The sequence below is a fragment of the Hyperolius riggenbachi genome, chromosome 2 (genome assembly GCF_040937935.1).
Source record: "Hyperolius riggenbachi isolate aHypRig1 chromosome 2, aHypRig1.pri, whole genome shotgun sequence".
Classification (NCBI taxonomy): domain Eukaryota; kingdom Metazoa; phylum Chordata; class Amphibia; order Anura; family Hyperoliidae; genus Hyperolius; species Hyperolius riggenbachi.
Window position 1 is genome coordinate 52,585,845 of NC_090647.1, and position 20,144 is coordinate 52,605,988.

Here is a 20,144-nt window from a genome sequence, read left to right on the forward strand (position 1 = left end):
TCATTTTTTTTTTGTCGCAAGTTAGAAGAAATGGAAACTTTTTTTTTTTTTTTTTTTGTTACAAAGTGTCATTTTCCGCTAACTTGTGACAAAAAATAAAATCTTCTATGAACTCACCATGCCTCTCACTGAATACTTTGGGATGTCTTCTTTCCAAAATGGGGTCATTTGGGGGGGATTTGTACTATCCTGGAATTTTAGCCCCTCATGAAACCTGACAGGTGCGCAGAAAAGTCAGAGATGCTTGAAAATAGGAAAATTCACTTTTGGCACCATAGTTTGTAAACGCTATAACTTTTACCCAATCCAATAAATATACACTGAATGTTTTTTTTTTTATCAAAGACATGTAGCAGAATAACTTTCGCGCTCAAATGTATAGGAAATTTTACTTTATTTGAAAAATGTCAGCACAGAAAGTTAAAAAAGTCATTTTTTTGACAAAATTCATGTCTTTTTTGATGAATATAATAAAAAGTAAAACTCGCAGCAGCAATCAAATAGCACCGAAAGAAAGCTGTATTAGTGACAAGAAAAGGAGGTAAAATTCATTTAGGTGGTAGGTTGTATGACTGAGCAATAAACCGTGAAAGCTGCAGTGGTCCGAATGGAAAAAAAGGCTCTGGTCCTTAAGGGGTTTTATGACTGCAGTCCTTAAGTGGTTAAAGAGGAACTTAAAGTGAACCTCCAGACTAAAAATCTACTCAGCAGCACTGAAAAGGCTTGGTGTTTCTTTAACAGTTTCACAGCATCAGAACTTTGTTTTTCTTACCCAAGCCTTATTTTTAGCTGCACAGAAGCTAAGCTCTACCCCATCAAAAAAATCTGCCGGGGCATTTTTCCCCTGATGCTGAACAAAACATGATGGGATTTCTGATGTTGCTGTTATCGTTGCCTAGAGCGCAAAGCTGGGAGAGGTAATCAGGACACAGGACAGTTGGAACTGTGTCTCATGCTCCCTGTCATCTCCTTTTAAAGTTAACCAGAGACAAAGCACCTTCATGTATTTTACCATGTACAGTATATCAGTGGAGAAAACACCTACACTGCTCTCTGTTCCATCCTTCACTGCTCAACCTGCTTGTTATCAGCCCTGATAAAATCCCTGACTGACCATTCTGTCTGGCTTTGCTCAGGAATCATTATAGCTGAGTCTGTCTTCTCTGATGTCTTTTCAAGCCCAAGGCTGCCCCCTTCTGGCTCTGCTTTCCTGTTCTGTATATTTGCAGCATCACAGAGAGCTCTTATGAGATAGAAGGAGCTGCTACTGTAAGAGTAAATTGAAAAACATTTTTTTTAAATCTACATTAGTTAGTCATAAGAGGTTTTAGAAATGGTGATTTCATTTTGCACAAAACCCACTAAAATAATATGCTTTTCTGATGAACTGTGTTTTGCATGGAGTTTTAGAAAAAAAACCCACAAAAAATGGCATTCCAGAGTGGCGAAAATACCAGGTATAGTATTTATTTTGTAAAATCTATCGGGGAAAATGTTTATTTTGTGCCAAAGTGTATGAAATCACAAACATTTGCCTGTTCTTTTAAAACAGGGTGGATAAGAGATGATATTACCTATTTTAATTAGCATAACTAATGTAACTTAATGACAGTATGTTTGATTAGGCTGAAGTTTCTCTTTAACCACAAGAGAGTAGTAGGGAGGAACAAAAATAAAACAAAAAAACAAAAAAACCCATAAAAAATAGAATAATGGGGTTGATTCACTAACGTAAATAGTGTCTGGCTCCTGTTACTCGTGCTATTTAATCAGCGTACTTTAATTTCAAGTCCCTGCATGCTATGCGTGCTAGCAGCGTAGGGTGCATAATTAAGCTCAGTCAGAGGAGTGCGCGCTCAGTGCACGCTACACTGTGGTAGTGCAACATAGCGAGCTCTGGTAATGTATGCCCACTCCTTGCCAATAATGGACACTCCGCTCGCCCCGCCCTGAGTCCCTTCGGTTCCAATGACTTTAAAGGAAGTGAGCCCCGCACTTTGATTGGCCCAGTAGGCTGCCTGTCACATGTCTATGTATGGATTGTGTAGTCTATGTATCATAGTCTAGGGCCAATTAAGAATCAGAATCGATTTGTGGTGCCGCACCTGGAATTATTGTGGTACACACGGGAGTTAAAATAGTGCATGACATGACAACATATGATATCATGACAGGTGAGAGCCGAACATACGGACATGCTTACATACGCTAGAACTTCAAAGGAGCTGGAGGAGACTGGGGGGTATCATTGGGGAGGGGCTTGAGTTCAGAAGGAGGACAGTTAGGGGGAAGAAGGTGTTCCTTCCCCCCGGAGGTTCTGGTGGGGAGGGTTCTGTAGCAGCAACCTGAGAGGAGAAGGTTAAAGAAGCAACTGCCAGGGTGGGAGAGGTCATGTGTGGTCCTGTTGGTCCTGGACCTCATTCTAGATGTGTGTAAGGTGGTGTGGGGGGGGGGGGGGGTGACTTGATGATCCTATCAGCCTCACTGATAACTCTGGAGTTTGTGCCTGTGCCTTGCATTTTAACCTGTGCACCAGACAATGATGGAGAAGCAAAGGACAAATTCAATGGTGGCAATACAGAAACTGGTCAGTAGCTCTCACTGCATTTCAATTAAGAGGAGGAAGCCAGTTAACTTATCTATATGTTTTTGGGATATGAGAGGAAATTGGAGTGCCAGGAGAAAAGAAAACCCAGACAGACATGGGGAAAACATACATACACTGTGCAGTGAGATAGTGCCCTGGCTGTTAAAGAGAAACTCCGACCAAGAATTTAACTTTATCCCAATTAGTAGCTGATACCCCCTTTTACAGGAGAAATCTATTCCTTTTCACAAACAGACCATCAGGGGACGCTGTATGACTGATATTGTGGTGAAACCCCTCCCACAAGAAGCTCTGAGTACCGAGGTACTCCTGGCAGATTCCTGTCTGTGAACCCTGTTACATTGTGGGAAATAGCTGTTTACAGCTGTTTCCAACTGCCAAAACAGCAAGCAGCAGCTACATCACCTGCCAGCAGTAAAAATGTCACCATGTAATAAATGTCAGAATATAAATCAGGGATTTAAAATATTTTACAATGGGCAAACACTGACTAAATCATTTATACATAATTATTGTAAGCTTTTTTATTACATTATTTTCACAGGAGTTCCTCTTTAACTGGGCGCTGGGTGCTGTGCTGTCCTTTCTATCATCTTCCTTAGCTTATACAAAGGAATGTCCTTTATATTAACTAAAACTTGATATGTAAAGGATGCATATATCTATAGGCGACCAGGAGACAAAGACAGATGAGGCCAGCTGCTCTGCACGGCTGTCAGACATACTCAGCATTCTACCACTGAACTACCAATGACATGATCATCAATCTACCTGTGAATGCACATCAATCTTAATGCATAATCCAGAATTAAGGATTATCTTATGGCATTGACCATCAGATCTGCGGGAATCTTTCACTCTCATACAATTTTGCTCTAATTGTAATATATTACATACACACAGGTTGGCAAGCACTGGGGAGGCGGGGGAGATATGGGGGAGCGTGTTAAACCAGCAGGAAGAACCTCAGCAGTGTTTTCTATATGTCTACAGACTGATGCTGAGGTTTAGTCAACAAAAACAACCACAGACATTGCAGATTGAGCTGGCACTTCCATGGGGCGCACCAGGCAATTGCCCAAGGTGCCAGAGCTGGAAATATGGGGCCCTGGGCAATTGAAGGATGTAGAAGGAGAGCGCACATGAACCCAGGTAGGTGAGAAGTCTCCACTGTATGCACTTCATAGGCAAATGCAGGGGGGATTACAGCTGCCCAGAATCCCTCTCAGACCAGGGCCGGTGTAGTGTCTGGGGACAGGCACAAGTTGAGACACCAGAATATCTGCAGGCATCCTGCAGCTCACAGCACTGCCCCCTTTATTTCCATGCTACAGCTGACTTTGGATATAGCAGCAGCGTGTGTACAGAGCATGGAGCAGCAGCGTGAGTACAGAGCATGGAACAGCAGCGTGTGTACAGAGCATGGAACAGCAGCGTGTGTACAGAGCATGGAGCAGCAGCGTGAGTACAGAGCATGGCGCAGCTCTGGAGAACTTAACAGAGTCAGGTATGAGTTGAGCACAGCCCTGTGCCCCTGCTGTGTGAATGCTTCAATTTCCCCTTCATTAGCAATGTCGGCTGTCCTCATTATTATCTGTTTCCAAACTTCTCCTGATCAATCCTGCTATTGATTGGGAGCAGATCGGACATTTAGGAAATAATTGTCAGATCCTGTCAGTGGGATGGGAAATTGCAGTATGTGTACCCAGCATGATGTCCTACCTTATTATTATACTGTATTGTGCGTGGCTAGGGGAGACCTTTCAGGATTCCCCACCCCCCCCCTTGAAAATCCTGGGTTTGCCCCTGCACTTTGAAGGCACAAAGGTCTCCTAATGTTATCTGTGGGTTTGGGCGCAGGTACAGCGGCATGGTACCTAATACCACTATAGAGGTAAGGAGTCATAGAAACATTTGTCCGGGGCTCCATTTTATCTAGAACTGGCTCTGATTGCAGAAAGGCAGTCAATAAAAGTTGGCAAAGACTTTGGATAAATTAGGATTTTGCTTTGGCTGACCCCTTTCAAGGGGCTTAACCAGGGCCAGAGAGTTCTGGAAAGGCCACAAAGGCCCGGGCCTTGGGCAGCTGCTGACCAAAAGCAGCTGGACATGAAAAAGGCATTGCTGAATATGGAAGAAAAGTCTTCCAATGGAAAAGGGAAGCAGTAAATGGGGAGCAACATATGGTAGAGGAGAGACGCTGCTCAATAGAGCTGTACATGAACCATGGGGACTGCTGTACATGAATATTACACATAGCAGAGAGGGGGCTGCACATGGAATGGGAGGGGCTGCTGTACATGGATGTTACACATGGCAGGGAGGGGGCTGCACATGGAATGGGAGGGGCTGCTGTACATGAGTATTACACATAGCAGAGAGGGGGCTGCACATGGAATGGGAGGGGCTGCTGTACATGAATATTACACATAGCAGAGAGGGGGCTGCACATGGAATGGGAGGGGCTGCTGTACATGAGTATTACACATAGCAGAGAGGGGGCTGCACATGGAATGGGAGGGGCTGCTGTACATGAATATTACACATAGCAGAGAGGGGGCTGCACATGGAATGGGAGGGGTTGCAGTACATGAATATTACACATAGCAGAGAGGGGGCTGCACATGGAATGGGAGGGGCTGCTGTACATGAATATTACACATAGCAGAGAGGGGGCTGCACATGGAATGGGAGGGGCTGCTGTACATGAATATTACACATAGCAGAGAGGGGGCTGCACATGGAATGGGAGGGGCTGCTGTACATGAATCTTACACATAGCAGAGAGGGGGCTGCATATGGAATGGGAGGGGCTGCTGTACATGGATGTTACACATGGCAGGGGGGGGGGGGGGCTGCACATGGAATGGGAGGGGCTGCTGTACATGGATATTACACATAGCAGAGAGGGGGCTGCACATGGAATGGGAGGGGCACTGTTGCACATGGTATGGAACAACAATAAGTTGTCCCAGGAGCGGAAAAATGTAAATCTGGCCTTGGTTGTAACTAGAGAGTAGCAGCCTCTGAAACTACAGGGCAGCCTAGAGTTTTAAAGTTTTCTGAAAGCCAGCATTTCTACTTTGCTCTAAAAGATTCCTCACAGCTTGAAAGCAACTATCCCAGACATTTATTTTTTAGCAGAACATCATTGAAATGGTTAAACAAAGCACTTCAGCTTCAAATCCACATCCAAACTGAAGACAACAGTATTGTTGTTTACATTCCAATGTTGATACATGTGTCTGTAACAACTAGTAAACACTTTCTGAGAAGCTGTCTCTGCTTCAGGCACACACAGTTCAGAATAACTCATTAGAAGATTTTAATATATAATAAAAAGCAGTTGGAATAAAATGCAATGGCAGCTTTCAGGGCAAGAAAAACGACGCTTTGGAAACTTGAAATTCGTAGACAGACAATATTACTTATATAAAAGCAAATATGATAACTGTATAAACAATACAAAGCAGAAAAACACATTTTTATTGAACGTTATGTCAGAGTTTCGGACCACTTTAACCCTCCTGGCGGTAACCCAGACCTACACTCGGGGTAGCCGCTGCAGAGGATTTCTCTGCCCTGGGAGGGATTTCTTGAAAGAAAATTGTTGTACCCTATGTAGCTAGCACTTCGCTAGCTACCATTGTCCCCCAAGTCCCTCTGCTCTTCTTTGATCGCCCCGATTGCCGCCGTTATACGTACCCCCCCCCCCGATCCCGCGCTGGCGCAGCCTCTCCAATCAGCTCCGGGGAGTCATAGCTCCAGAACGGAGGGGCCGAAGAGGATGAGAAGGGAGGCCATTGTCCTCATGGGGCTGGAGGAAGCCCCAGGTAAGTATAAATAAGGGCCTGTGTACCATCTCAGGTACACTTTAAATTTGCATGCATTACCTTTTGTGAGCTCCTTAACTGACAGTGAGTGATGTGAAGTATGTAAAATGCTCAATGCTCTGTAAAGCACTGTGGAAAAATCATCGGCACTATATAAAGGCGTAAAAATAATAAATAGTTTTTATTCAATAGTGACAATCTCACTCTCCAAAAACCCCTTACAGCGCAGACCTCATTTTCACCTACTCAGCAGGCATTATGGGATTTTCCTGCTTTATATTTCGTATTATTACATTACATCTGTTTTATTTATTTATTTTTTTATGGGTATATATTTCCTGTGTTTGGAAACAACACAATTATGGAGTAATATAGGTACATTAATACGCAACAGCTGTGGATATTTGCACCTGTTAATAAGACCTCTGCCGTCAATTTAAGTTAACAGGTGAAGACCTTCAGGGCACTGGTGATTTTTCTGTGTAGGAATACGAGGAGAAGGTGCGCGGCATTCGGTCGCTACGAGGAAAAGGAAGGCCTCGTTTTCTTGTCCATGTGATGGATGCCGGGGCAAAATGTATCGTTTTTGTTTAGTACAACTTCTGAGCTCAATATTTGGCGGAGATATCTTAGGTAGGGATGGTCGGAAATGTCGATTTCCAATTTCCCAGAAACTCCGAATTCCGCCAATGCCAATTACTAGTTCTGAGGATTTCCTACTTCTGAATATTCAGATTTTTTTTGGGTCATTTTTTGCATTCTCTGATTGGCCAAATACTTCCAAGTTGACTCTGCATTCTCTGATTGGTCCAATGCTTGCAAGCTCTGTGATTGGGCTAAAAATAAAATTACCAAGTTGCGGTAGTGCAGTATTTTCATACAAATCTGATTTCTGTTTTTCCGCTTTCCAAGGAGGTTTTTTCTGGTCATTTTCTTGCATCCCTTATTGGCCAAATACTTCTGAGTTGTCTCTGCATTCTCTAAATGGCCCAATTCTTCCTAATTCTGTGATTGGGCTAAAACTACCGAGTTGCGGTAATGCGGTATTTCTGCGGGATTCTAGTTTCAAATTGGAAATAGGGAAATTTAAGTTCTGCAAAATTCCAATGAGCATCCCTAATCTTAGGCCTCTTTCACATGAGGGTCTGAACTGTGCACTTGTCGGGCACCCACATGGGGCTCCGTTGAAAAGGGCGCCTGAGCTGCCTGTATGAAAAGGGCGCCTCCATAGACATCAATGTTATTTCTGCAAATATGGGCTACAAGGTGGTGAAAAGGGTGCCCGAGTTTGTATATAAGCTACAAGCGGGTGCCCCTTGGTAGGCAACATTTTATTTGGCTACTTTCGGCTACAGTAGGGCATCCCTTGTAGCCCATATTTTTTTCGGCTACAAGGTTTTCGGCTACAGTAGGGCATCCCTTGTAGCCCATATTTTTTTCGGCTACAAAGTATTCAGCTACAGTAGGGCACCCCTTTGTAGCCCATATTTTTCGGCTACAAGGTTTTCGGCTACAGTAGGGCGCCCCTTTGTAGCCCATATTTTTTGTCTACAAGGTTTTCGGCTACAGTAGGACGCTCCTTTGTAACCCATATTTTTTTCGGCTACAAGGTTTTTGATTCTGCTACAAAAAAGCGCCCCTTTGTAGCCCATATTTTTAATTCAGCTACAAGGTTTTCGGCTACAAGGTTTTTGATTCTGCTACAAAAGGGCGCCCTTTTATAGCCAAAATTTTTGATTCGGGGGTGCAGGGGGTTAGGATTAGGCATCACAAGCTGGGGGGGGGGGGGGGGTCTTATAGTTAGGCACCACTATGGGGGTTTAGGATAAGGCACCACCAGGGGGGAAATAGGGTCAGGCAACACCAGGGGAGTCTTAGGGTTAGGCACCACCTGGGGGGTCTTAGGGTTAGGCACCACCTGGGGAGTCTTAGGATTAGGCACCTCCTGGGGGTCTTAAGGTTAGGCACCACCTGGGGGTCTTAGAGTTAGGCACCACCTGGGGGGTCTTAAGGTTAGGCACCACCTGGGGGTATTAGGGTTAGGCACCACCTGGGGGGATCTTAGGGTTAGGCACCACCTGGGGGTCTTAGGGTTAAGCACCACCAGGAGAGTCTTAAGGTTAGGCACCACCTGGGGGGGTTTAGGGTTAGGCACCACCTGGGGAGTCTTATGGTTAGGCACGACCTGGGGGGTCTTAAGGTTAGGCACCACCTGGGGGTCTTAGGGCTAGGCACCACCTGGGGGGTCTTAGGGTTAGGCACCACCTGGGGGGTCTTAGGGCTAGGCACCACTAGGAGAGTCTTAAGGTTAGGCACCACCAGGGGAGTCTTATGGTTAGGCACCACCAGGACGGTCTTAAGGTTAGGCACCACCAGGGGAGTCTTAGGTTTAGGCACCACCTGGGGGTCTTAGAGTTAGGCACCACCTTAGGGTTAGGGGAGGGTTCTGTGTGAGAGTAGGGAAAAGTTAGTTCATAGTAATCACCAGGGGCTGTCTTAGGATTAGGCACCACCAGGGAGGGGTTAGAGTTAGGCACCACCAGGGAGGGGTTAGGGTTAGGCACCACCAGGGGGGAGTTAGGGTTAGGCACCATCAGGGGAGGGTTCTGTGTGAGAGTAGGGAGAAGTTAGGTCATAGTAATCACTTTTCTCAGCTATATCTAGAGTCCTTTTATAGCCCAACAAATTTTGCCTACAACAGCATCCTTTTTATAAACAAAACTAGCTTTTTCAGCTACACCAGGAGCTCTTTGTAGCCGAATTTGGTATATATGGGCTAAACCAGGTGCCCTTTGCAGCTGAATTTGGCATATGGGCTACACCGGGCGCCCTTTGTAAACAAATTTGGCATATATGGGCTACAACAGGCGCCCTTTGTAGCCGAATTTGGCATATATGGGCTACACCAGCGCCCTTTGTAGCCAAATTTTCCATATATGGGCAACAATAGGCGCCCTTTGTAGCCCAATTTGGCATATATGGGCTACACCAGGTGCCCTTTGTAACCGAATTTGAAATATATGGGCTACACCAGATGCCCTTTGTAGTCGAAGTTGGTATATGGGCTACACCAGGCGCCCTTTTTGTAGCCGAATTTGGCATATATGGGCTACACCAGGCGCCCTTTTTTCCAGGCACCCTTTTCAAATAGACACCCCACATGCCTTCCAGCTTGAATTTTATGCAGCCAGATGGTAGCATTTTTAACCCCAGACACTATTGACCAGAAATATCTGCAGGATGCCAGGCAACTGGTATTGTTTAAAAGGAAATAAATATGGCAGCCTCCATTTGTCTCTCACCTCGAGTTCCTTTTAAGATGAGAGGGAAGAGGGTGTTAAGGTCAGCGGAGTTAGTGTTAGACTAGAGGCTGGGGTATAGGTGCTGGTTAAAGGAGCATTGACTTGTAGTGAGCTTGCACTGCTGGCAGGCCCAGATTTACATCACAGAAGCCTATAGGCACAGATGTCCTGGAACCCTAGCCTTCGCCCTCCATTAACCTGCAAACTCCCACCGAACTGCACCACAAGTGTTTCGGCTGTCCCAGCTGTTATTTCTCCCTTACTTCCCTTGTCCGTCAAAGGTAGCTACTGGTGCCTCTTAATATTAGGAAGCTAGAAGTACCCTTACTATTAAGCAGCTAGAGGTGCCCTCAATTATTAAATATCTTTTTATTATTTATTGTATTTATAAAGCACCATCTAGAAGACCCTCAGTATTAAAGCGGACCCAAACCAAAAATGTTTTTAATTCAAAATATTTAGTTGCACCACTCTGACACATACAAAGATAAATAAACACTCCTTGAAGCCTATGAGCATTTCAGTGCATGCTTTTCACCCTTCTCTTTTCATAACTAGGATTATACTGGGGGCAGCCATTAGCAATTCCTCCATTGCTGGACACCACCTATTCCAGCATTTTGGCGGATTCTGTCCCGGCAATATGAAAGGAAGGGGAGGGGTTTCTCCAATAAATGTAAAATATTTTATATTTGTCATCATGCAGCTGAAAAAAAAGGCTGCTATTTAATATTATAATTTAGAAAATAGATTTCATTTCTGAAATCTGGTATTTTTAATTTGGGTCCACTTTAAGTAGCTAGAGGTGCCCCTGACTGAAAGGAGATCTCATCAGTGCTATGCCGAGACCCTGGTGAGTAACCTCTCATTTACACTCTCATCAGGACTCTGCATAGGGAAGGTGGCGCTCGGAGAGGGGAGTGAGCTGCGTTTTCATTATCAGGCGCCTGTAGGCACGTGCCTACAGTGCCTTATGGTAAATCCGGCCCTGACTGCTGGTTTTTCAATTTATTTATTTATTTAATTAAATTCCTGCTGAAATCTTCTTAACAATTAAGTGCTGCAGATTAGTAACGCACTGATGTAGATCCACTAGTCCGAATGCATTTTGCATTAGTGTGACTCTGTACAATCACAAAATTGTTTTCCTACTTTGTACAGTACCACGGAATATGTTGGTGCTTTACAAATAAATAATAATAATAAATAATGATAAATACCGTCTGTTTTAAAGCGGAATATAACCCTGCATTTCAACTTTGCTCTAAAACATTATTTACAGTATATTATATGCAACCAGCATTTTTTTTTTTTACTAGACCAGCATTGCAAGGGTTACACAGGGCTTTAAAGTTCCTGGAGATTTCTGCAGACGCATCCGAAGCTGAAATAGATACATTTTGTTTACATAAATGTATCTAAGTGTTGAATGTGACTCACTCTCTCTGACTGAGAAGGAGCTTGGAGGACAGCCAAAGAGTGTGTAACATTTATCAATAGATACATTCAACTAAATAGAATGTAGCAATCTGAACTTCTGCATATCTCTCCACTGAACTTTAAACCTCTGTGTTTAACCCTTCCAATGCTGGTCTAGTAAAAAAAAAATGCTTTTTGCATATAATATGCTGTAAATAATATTTTAGAGCAAAGTTGAAATGCAGGGTTATATTCTGCTTTAAGAACGCAAATTCCTGTTTTTTACATTGCATTTTTAGTAAGAGGACGTTTTTGTTCCTTTTTAGCACCTCACACATTCCTAGGAGTTTTGGTTCACCATAAGCTTGTTGGGCAATCTGTAACGCAGAGTAGTACTAGTAAATAATCAATACTCCTTAATCAACTTCCAGGCGGGTAAAATCGATCATGTTGGATTGAGCATATATCTAACAGTCTATGCCTAGCTTTCAAAGAAACAGATTACGATGATATAACAGTTCTTCCACTGCTTCCTTCTTTGCCATATTTTTGGTAGTCAAATTTCAGTTAAAACCGTATCAATGGCCAGGATCAAAGTCTGGCAATGGTAATTCCCTTATTCTGTGCAGGCCTGCTGCAGTCAAGTCTTAATATTTTTCTGCTAACTTGTGAGCCCTTGAAGAGTCTAGTGTAGTTTGACCTTTGACTTTGAATACCCGACTTTAGATTATTTTATGAGTAGGATGGAGGCGCCCAATGTGTGTTCTATGTCAGTGTGTTAAAATATAGATAAAAATAAAAAAGAGAGGTAATCGTTTACTTCTCCAGAAGATTTAGGCACCAGTTAAACTGAAAACAATGTTTATTCAAAAACCAATCTGACAACACATTTTAAGGGTAGAGATGGCTGAACCTCCGATTTTCGGTTCGCGAACCTCCCGCAAAAGTTTGGTTCGCGCAAACTTTCGCGAACCGCAATAGACTTCAGTGGGGAGGCGAACTTTGAAAACTAGAAAAATGTATGCTGGCCACAAAAGTGATGGAAAAGATGTTTCAAGGGGTCTAACACCTGGAGGCAGTGGCGGCGCTACACTGGGGCTTGCCCAGGCTTCAGCCCCAGCTGGCAACTTGTTAGCCCCTCTTAAAGCCCCCCCGCTGGCCGTGGCCACCGCAAGTCTGTACTTGCGTATTTTCAGAAGAGAAGGAGGATTGGAGGGGGGCTGGCCTGCTGGCTGTCAGATGACAAAAAATGATCGAGGCGCCAGCCGCGCTAATAAGGGATGCGGGAGCCTGCTTTATTCCTCCCTCCCTCCTCCTTTCCTATGAATGCGCCCCCACCTGCTGTGAATGTTCCCCCCCCCCCCCCGTAGGTAGTGTGTGCGGAGCAGAGCGGAGCGGTAGGTCCTCTTACCGCAATCCATGCTCACCGGCAACTAGTCTCTTGCTTCCTGTTTACCATGACATCACAGGAAGCAGGAGACTAGTTGCCGGTGAGCATGGATTGCGGTAAGAGGACCTACCGCTCCGCTCTGCTCCGCACACACTGCCTATGGAGGGGACATTCACAGCAGGTGGGGGCATTCAGAGGAAGGGAGGGAGGAATAAAGCAGGCTCCCGCATCCCTTATTAGCGCGGCTGGCACCTCGATCATTTTCTTCCTGTCTTCTCTCCCCAGGGCAATCTCCTCACACACAGGGGCACCTTCCTCCCCACCCACGGGCATTCTCCCCCCTCCACTGACGACCCCCCTACCCACTGGCACCCTCTTCCCCACCCACTGGCACCCTCCTCCTACCCACTGAGACTATCCTCCTACCCACTGGCACCTTTCTCCCCCACCCAGTGTCACCCTCCTTTCCACCCACAGGTACCCTCCTCCCCACCCACTGGCACCCTCCTCCTACCCACTGACACCCTCCTCCTGCCCACTGGCACCCTCCTCCCCACCCAGTGGCACCCTCCTTTCCACCCACAGGTACCCTCCTCCCCACCCACTGGCACCCTCCTCCCCACCCACTGGCACCCACTGAGCTGCCCTGGGGCCCCCAGCCCACCACCACCAGCCAGGCCTGAGCTGCCCTGGGGCCCCCAGCCCACCACCACCAGCCATGCCTGAGCTGCCCTGGGGCCCCCAGCCCACCACCACTAGCCAGGCCTGAGCTTCCCTGGGACCCCAGCCCACCAGCCACGCAGGCATGAGGCCTCCAGCCCACCACCAGTCAGGCTTGAGGTGCCCTGGGGCCCCCAGCCCACCACCACCAGCCTGACTACATATACTGGGGACAGCTATACGCCTGGCTACATATACTGGGGACATCTATACACCTGCCTACCTATGCAGGGGACACTGTCTGTCTGTCATTATGTGCATGAACTGGTGAAAAGTTGTCCCTTATGTGCATTTACTGCGGAAACGCAGTCTGTCATTATGTGCATTAACTGGTGAAAAGCTGTCCCTTATGTGCATTTACTGCGGAAACACAGTCTATCATTATGTGAATTAACTGGTGAAAAGTTGTCTCTTATGTGCATTTACTGGGGAAATGCTGTCTGTCATTATGTGCATGAACTGGTGAAAAGTTGTCCCTTATGTGCATTTACTGCGGAAACGCAGTCTGTCATTATGTGCATTAACTGGTGAAAAGCTGTCCCTTATGTGCATTTACTGCGAAAACGCAGTCTGTCATTATGTGAATTAACTGGTGAAAAGCTGTCTCTTATGTGCATTTAATGGGGAAACTGTCTGTCATTACATGCATTAACTGGTGAAAAGCAGGCTCTTATGTGCATTTAATGGGGAAACTGTCTGTCATTACATGCATTAACTGGTGAAAAGCAGGCTCTTATGTGCATTTAATGGGGAAACTGTCTGTCATTACGTGCATTAACTGGTGAAAAGCAGGCTCTTATGTGCATTTACTGCGTAAACACAGTCTGTCATTACGTGCATTAACTGGTGAAAAGCTGTCCCTTTATGTGCATTTACTGCAGAAACGCAGTCTGTCATTATGTGCATCAACTGGTGAAAAGCTGTCTCTTATGTGCATTCAATGAGGAAATGCTGTCTGTCATTACGTGCATTAACTGCTGAAAAGCTGATTCTTATGTGCATTTACTGGTGAAAGGCTACCTGTCATTATGTGCGTTTACTTCATTTTTTTTTCATGTAACTACGTTAGCTGGTACAACTACATTAAAGTTAGCCCCGCCCACATGACATCATGACCACGCCCAAATTTTTGCCGCGGCAAATTCCCCCCCCCCCCCCCAAGCCCGGTCTGCCAGCCCTCGTGCCCCCTTTGAGCCCCCCCAAAAATCTGAAGCTGGAGCCGCCACTGCCTGGAGGGGGGCATGGCGGAGTGGGATACACGCCAAAAGTCCCGGGGAAAAATCTGGATTGGACACAAAACAGCGTTTAAGGGCAGAAATCACATTGAATGCTCAATTGCAGGCCTAAAGTGCTTTAAAACATCTTGCATGTGTATACATCAATCAGGGAGTGTAATTAGAGTACTGCTTCACACTGACACACCAAACTCACTGTGTAACGCACCGCAAACAGCTGATTGTGTAGTGACGGATGTGCTGGACTGGTGCGCACCATGGCGGGATTGCTCTTCCTCACTCAGTGATGTCAGGTAATGTCTGTCTGCTTTATCAACTTTCGATGGTTCTTTCTCTACCATTGTTAAAGCTTACATCTATTTTTTTAAATACTTGTTCTGCTTGCTGTTCAGTACCTGCATCGAGAATCTTTTATGGAGGGCAAGTCTGCCATTGCGAGTGACCACGGGTAATGGCCGGGGAATCCTGGTTCGATTCCGTTTCGGAGTGGGAGCCTAAGAAACGGCTACCACCACACTTACAAGGAAGGCAGCAGGCACGCTGTGGCCTGTGGGCAAAGGAGCAGGGATGGCTACCACACATCCAAGGAAGGCAGCAGGCATGGCATGCACGTCCCGAGGTAGTGACCACAAACAATGTGCACCTGTCACACACAGACAGGTAGCGGACAGGCACAATGACACTGCGTGCGCTCAACTCACATAGGTAGGTGGGTGCACTGTGAACAACAGGTAGGTAGGTATATGCAGTAATGGGTATACAAATAGACAGGTATCGGTCAACGGACAGGCACAGTGACACTGCGTGCGCTCACGTAGGTAGGTAGGTGCACTGTGAACAACAGTTAGGTAGGTATATGCAGTAATGGGTATTACAATGTGCACCTGTCACACACAGACAGGTAGTGGACAGGCACAGTGACACTGCATGCGCTCAGCTCACGTAGGTAGGTGGGTGCACTGTGAACAACAGGTAGGTAGGTATATGCAATAATGGGTATTACAATGTGCACCTGTCACACACACAGGTAGTCACTGAATGTGCTGGGCCTGGCAGTGGCACACACAGTATTATTTATCAAGGCTGTCTATGCAACACAAGTGTCAGTGGGACACACAGAAAAACAAATAGATCACAAGAACAAGATTAGCTCTCAAAAGAGCTGTTGAGGGGTGCTTTTTTAGCAATAAGAATCAGCAAGGAGCAAGCTAACAACTCTACAAGAGCCTTACTAAGCTTTCCCTATGAGAGTCTGCAGCAGCTATCCCTTCACTAGTTACTGCAGGCACACGAGTGAGTCCACTGCCTGACGCTGCCTGCTTTTTATAAGGGGGGGGTGGGGCTCCAGGAGGGAGTGTAGCCTAATTGGCTACAATGTGCCTGCTGACTGTGATGTAGAGGGTCAAAGTTGACCCTAATGGTGCATTATGGGGGCGAACCGAACTTCTGGAAAAGTTTGCGTTTACTGGTGAACGCGAACCACCGGAAGTTCGCCGGGAACCGTTCGGGCCATCTCTATTCATGGGTCATGGCCCGCTTCCTCAGGTCAATAGAAAATGCCTTCATAGCAAAAGGAATAGTATAGAGGCACCAGTCAGACCTCCTTTGCAGTTTTTCTGGATAGTCTATCGTACTACAGGAGAGCGTCCAGAATGTGGCAGGACCTTGAATACCAAGTGGGGACGGTTAATTCCCTGCAGGCCTATACAGTATGTAGGTTGCAGGAACTGCAAGCCGCTATTGTGAGTATATATCTATATAATTTTAACCTCCCTATACCTGATGATACTGCACCATTGGCCCCCCGGTCTCTCCCTACTTTTCACCTAGATATTCTTGGTACCTACAATAATCACCACCACCTATTGGATTATTTAGACTAAGCACAGAGGTATGTTCTCCTGACCTTCTCTCTGGTCACCTGTTCTCACTCCCGATGACAAGACTTCTCCTGATCCTCTCCCCTCCTCTAGAACACCCTCCCTCAAGACATTCGACACTCACCCACACTTGCCTTTTTAGGTGCAATCTGAAAACTCACCTCTTTAGACAAGTATACTCTTCTACCTAGGACACTTCAACCACTGACCACCATTTCTACTGTGTCATACACAGCTTCCCTTTACCTACAGTCTTATCCCTTAAAGAATACATCTGAGAATTAAAAAAAATCTGAATTACTTTCCTGGGGCTTCCTCCAGCCCCTGGAAGCCTATGTGTCCCTCACCACTGCTCCACTCCAAGCCAGTCTCCCGGGGTTCCCTCCGTTGTAGTTGGCAGCTTCTGTGCCTGCGCAGAATGCTCCTAGCTATGTGAGTGTGAGCGATGCAGCCGTGCGTTCACGCATGCGCAGAGGCCACCAGCCTGGCCCCATGACAACTGGGAAGTTGGTATACAAAGTATAAAAGAAAGAAAAAGGCAGCCTCCCCATTCCTCTCACTACAGGGTTACTTATCATTCACATGAATCAGCATGATTGCGTTCACAATTTGCCTTGTTCAATTCAGACTTTTCTCGGGCATTAAGCAGAGTGACAAGCACTCAAAATTTCATGCTGCGCTTACTGACTAAGCACCCTTGAGATTGATATCCACCTTCTACTAATATCACTATCGACTGGCAAAATTTGCAAAGTTTTTGCATCTTTCATCTCTTAAAATGCGTAAAGTCTTCATCCAATCCTCATGGTGATCATTTATGCATTTGATAATGATTCTGCAGGCAGTTATGGTACGTTGCTGAATTAGGATTTTTTTTCTTACTGAATTGCGTATTGCGGATTGGAATAGAACATTGTATTAAATCTGCAGATAGGAGGCTGGGATCCCTGGATGCACAGTTTTGCTGAAATACCAAAGTGTAATCCTACATTAAAAACCAAGTTCAAAGAACCCTTTAACTTTCTGGGTGAGGAAGATATAATATTCTAAATTCTCCAGCAGATAACAGAATGACTGGATGAACTGACCTCCTGCTAATACTGTAGTTAAATAAACAACACTTTCAGAGTCTTCGGTTTGGCACTTGGTTTTCCTCTGTTGTGTACTACGGAAGCACACTTTTAGTTAACTTGAACCCAAGGTGAACCTTGGGTCAAAAACAGATACAGCAGAGGCTTTCCACAGCCTCCTCCCGACCACTACCACTTCCCGGGACTCTCCTGAAGCTTGCAACCTCGCTCCTCTACATGCACAATCTCCCGCCTTGATTACTGCAATTTCCTTCTGTCTGGCCTCCCCTTGAGGCAGGGCTGGGCCGAGGCAGAAGTGAGAGAGGCTCCAGCCTCAGGGCACAGTGTAGGCAGGGGCGCACAACTCACACAGCTATCATTCCCCTATTGTGTGTGAAGCAGAGAGAAATAAGAAAAGGGATACATGGCAGTGACTGCAAGCCAGATAACTAGAGATTATGGTGTTGGGGGCCCTGGGGCACCTCTCAGTCTAATAGCAATCAGTGTGTGATGGCTGGGGTGGGAGGTATGGAGGGATGCCCATTGGTGTCTCATTCTTAGCTGCTGGAGGACCTTGACAGAAGGGAGAGGGCTCGCTAAAGGTGGCCATACAGTGGTCAAGGGGCTGCTCGTTCCTGCTTCTCAGTGGCGTAGCAATCACCATAGTAACCATAGCAATTGCTATACCCCCCCCCCCCCCCACACACACACACACACACAGGGGGCCCGGAGCTGAGAGGACTTTTTGAAATACATTAACTGTCATTTACCACATTTCAATGTAAACTTTTTTCCTTTGAAACGTTAAAATTGATTTTCTCAAAAACTATAAGGTCTTTTTGAAAAAAATCTAGCATGAAAGGGGGCTTTGCTATTAACCATTAAAGTCAAATTGTGATCACAGCCGTGATCATGGATATCAATTTTAATCACGGTTAAAATCCGAGTCGATTTTTTCCTCTTGTTCCCACTGTTTTTCTTAACATATCTGGCAAATTTGTAAGGGGGCTTTGCTATTAACCGCCTTTTAATTACGAATACCGACTAGTGATCACGAGTAACTCGAGATCATGAGTCGGGTAACGAGTGCAATCACGAGTGCATTCATGATCGGCATTCGTGATCGAGAGCCAAACACGATTGCCGATTATGACCTCGTGATCGGCAAAAACGGCTCGTGATCACGAGGTAGTGAAGAGCACCACTGTTCACTTCTAAAGTTGGCACAAAAATTTTTGAAAATTAAGTGAAATTACGAATGACTACACGAAATCAATTACATTTACAAATCGTAATTTGGGATGGGCATAATTGCGAAAACTTACGCAAAATGTCCTGTAATCGCAATTAGCTGATTAGGATCCTCACTACACCTCACCTTATTGAAAATAAATAAAAATAAATCAGCATGTGTCTGTCAAGCAAGAGAAGTCGAAACTTATCTTGCCCCGGGCCCCATTCCACCTTAATCTGTCCCTAGCTGGATCCCACCAGTGCATCCTGATTCTAGCCGGGTAAGTCTTTCATTTTTCTGTGGCTTTTGAAAACAACAGAAAAGAAACATGCATCCCCCTTGAAGAATCAAGCCTTTTCATCCACTCTTTTAGAGAACTCATTAGTATTTCCGAAGAGGAATTTTCATACATGCAATCAGTCCACTAATAAAAGCAAATTATACTATAAAATGTCTGAAATACGAAATAAATGTTCTCTTGACCCAGTTTTCTCATTTGGCTTTGCTTTTCAGTAATCTATGCATATTTCATAAACGCCTGCGTGTTCACAATCCCTGCCTGTCATTTCTGACATAAATATTTGAAGTGCGCATTGCCAAACAGACGCACAGCCACTCATCGGATGTGTGTTCTGACATCTCCGCTGTGTTTCTGTGTTCTGGGCTTCTCGTGCCATTGACTGTGTTAATGTTGTCTCCAGGAATTGTCAGGAAGATAGAAATAAGTTTCTGCAACATAGAAGCAATTCTAAAAACTTGAGATGACAAGCGCCCGTTGTTATGGTGCTCTCTGTAGCCTTGATAGTAAGTTCCCTGATCTTGGCGCATAGGGCAGCTTCTGGATATTTTGGCAGCTCAGACAAGGAAGGCTGGTGTTGTCTATCCCCTAAACTTATAAATAGGAATTCTGTAGCATATAGTAAATTGGTTTTGAGGACAGCAATGACAGATTGATAGACTAGATACAATATTATTGTTTCATAGCCAAGTCTGTAAAGTATATCCACATTCCCCTGTGTGTATTTAGAGAGTTTAGCCTATCTAATTCCCTCCAAACCTTTCAGGTGCCCAAGATTTCTACAATCTACCAGGCAGGCACGTTAGTTGACCTGTGGAGCCTCCTTCTTAAAGGGAAGTGTAACCTGTGAACTCCTTCTTAAAGGGAACCTGAGACGGAAAGCATCTAAGGTTCCATACTTACCTGGGGCTTCCTCAAGCCCCTTTAAGGCCGCTTGTCCCTCGCCGTCTCCCTGGGTGGCTCGGGCCCACGTAATTCAGGCCGAAAGCCTGGCCGAGTTGTGCTTTGTTGTGCATTCGCAGCCTGGCCAGACATTCTCCACTCCCTGGGAGCATTCTGCACCTGCATAGTACTACTGCACAAGCACAGAACACTTACAGCCATGGGGGAGAAATGGGGGAGGGCGCCTGGCTGGGCCACACATGCGTGATGAAG